Here is a 2,878-nt window from a genome sequence, read left to right as displayed (position 1 = left end):
AAGTAGACCGTGGATGCATAGCATGGCTCATTGGATGTATTGCTTGGAGATAGGCAAATAAATAAATCCCAATGAGATGTTCTTTGTGTTGGATTCGTTGGATATTTTTTTTCAAGGAGGTTGTTGCTGGAGAAAATGGCTAGCAAATGTGCAGGCCTCATAATTGGAACTAGTGGATAAAGGTTGAAATCAAGTTTGCTAGAAAAAATATTTGTGCACACACTGATGGAACTACTAGCAGATAGCAATGCGGGCTGCAGAGACGTCTGGCTTCGTCCTGCTCTTGTCTCGCTGCGACCGCCCGACGAAGGAGAGAGGCATCAACAGGAGAAGCACGATGCACGTACACACGCTCCTCTTCTTTGTGAAAGTTTCTCGCCTCTACTCCTAGAGCTTCACATCTTTGTCTCTTTGTTTATGCAGATTTTGTTTCTCTATGCTTACAAGGTGTTCTTCGTCCACTTCCATGGCCCCCATGTTAGTACACCCCCATCTCATCTCTTGCTTAATTATTTTGCTTCTTTTCATTAATTTGGTGCAGATTCATTCATTAGTTGATGAGATTGGTTTGGTAGATAGCCTTCATAGCGTTCAATGAACTCCTTTATCTAAAAATAAAATAGGGGCAACGCTTCAACATAGTTGCATATCAATGTGAGATTTTATGATCAAGTCTGGAATGTGATCAATGTATTTATTTTGATTTCTGCAGAATGTCCATGGTTTGAGACAAACAGACACCTGATTCATGAATGCCTTCATCACTTGTTTATGATATTCAGGGTTGTGAAAAATCTGGTCTTCCCAAGCTTGAAATTGTAACAATAGGTCATTTGTGGGGTTAAAAATGGGAACATATTGAAGAAGCAGCAATATGTTAATTAACATGTTAACTTTAAGAAATGAATGTTATGTTTAAATCTCATCAGGATTTCAGCTAATCCGTCTTATGTGGACCTACTATCAGTAGTAGCACGATGGAATTTGATATATTTATTGCTAAATAAATTCTTCTCGCATTGTAGCTTGACATAGAATTTCAAATGCAGAATCAAGAATTAGCCTTGTATTGGCAACATGTGTGCTTTAGAAACAAGTTCAGAAGTACTCCCTCCATCGAGTATATGCTATTTCTGGAATCTAATATACATGTTTAGGATATACATTTGGAATCTAGAAGCCTTGAACTGGTTTAGTTTCCTGATTAAGTATTATATTTTGTTAAACTTTCAAGCTTTCCAAGTGACATGATTGTAATCTTGCAGGTAGCATGGGAACATGAGAAATTCTTGAGGTTTAGGGTGACTATACTTAGTCTGCTGGAATTGTCCACACCTCCTGAAGTTTTGGAAGCGCCGGTTGTCTGTATGATACTAGGTGGAGTCACTTCTAATGCACCCTAATTCTTTTTTCACTGCCTTAGTTTTTAATATTTTACCTATATATTTCCCTTCTTTCAAAGAATCAACATATTGCCAATCGATATTCACTTTTGGTCAGGTCCACCCTGCCAATATCTGTTGTATTATTGAACTTTGTAGCAGATTGTTCTCCTGTTTGTATACACTATTATGTAATTCTTTCATGACCATTGCATTGATCTTGGTGTGTGATGAATTGGGTAGGTGAATAGCTTTGTATACAACTTTCTACCCGAGGCCTATGCACTTGATTTATGTAACATAGCAATGGCCTATCTATATTAAATTTATCTTACAACATCTTAGGTATTTCTTTCGTGTATAAAATGATACCTATGCAATTTTCCATATGCATGTTTACTACACTATAGTTGTTGTATAAAGAACATGTATTTGTAGGTGTTATACCATTGTGTCAAAAGATCTAAACTGTATATATCATTTGTTGTGCAGGATTCCAAATTTAGTGTCACTATTCATGGTTTTACTCCTTCCGGTGTCCTCTAACTGGCATCCACTGAGCTGCTCCGACATCGACTGCAGGTTGGTGTTCTCTCTCTCTTTCTCTCCGCAGCTATGCGATACTTCTACCTGTTCCAGGATTTGGAAGTGAACTGCTCATCTGTGCCAAACTGAAAAGCTCAATTAAAGGAAGACACTTTTTTACGTGCACATTCTTTCATTGCTGGAAGGATCTGTAAAGAAGAAAGAAAATTTACCCCATGAGTAATTGATCAAATTTCATGTTTGTAGATTCACATATAACATGTAGGATGTATTGTAGGTGCGAGTCTTTGGCTTTATGTCTTGCATCGTGTCAATAGTGAACATTAATGTTCCTTGTGGGTAAAACTTTTAACTGGCAGATGTTCCAGGCTGCAAATAAACACGTATTATTATATGCTAGATGTGTTGTGTAAGAGATGAGGATCATTAAGCTTAGAAATAAAATCATTGCTCACCCATTATTAGTTCATCATGAGTTTTATGCATTGCCCATTATCAATGGTAATGTTATCTCTTACACTAATGGAATCAGGATCTTTACCGTCAACCATCTCTATGCCGTCAGCTAGCTGACGACAAAGAACGTCTTTGCCATCAGCTTATAGAAAATTGATGGTAAATAATGAGCTGACGGCAAAGATCATGTTTGTCGTCAGCATGCTCTTTGTCGTCTGCTAGCTGATGGCATAGAAGCTTTGGCCCACTAACGAGAACGACCTAACGACCACTTTCTTTGTCGTCTGCTAGTAGACGACAAAGAAAGTGGCCAACCTAACGGCTGCCCCCGGCGCCACCCTACTACCTAGTCTCTTTGTCGTCTATTAGCAGACGGCAAAGAGCTTTGACCTAACAAAAAACGGTTAGCGCCCGCGCTCCACCCCTCTCTCTCTCCCCTCACCTCACCCCACCGTCTCGTGCCCGAGCCGCCCCCGCCGCCGCCGACCCCCACC

This window comes from Triticum dicoccoides, chromosome 7A (genome assembly GCF_002162155.2).
Source record: "Triticum dicoccoides isolate Atlit2015 ecotype Zavitan chromosome 7A, WEW_v2.0, whole genome shotgun sequence".
Classification (NCBI taxonomy): Eukaryota; Viridiplantae; Streptophyta; class Magnoliopsida; order Poales; family Poaceae; genus Triticum; species Triticum dicoccoides.
This window is presented reverse-complemented; position numbering follows the sequence as displayed.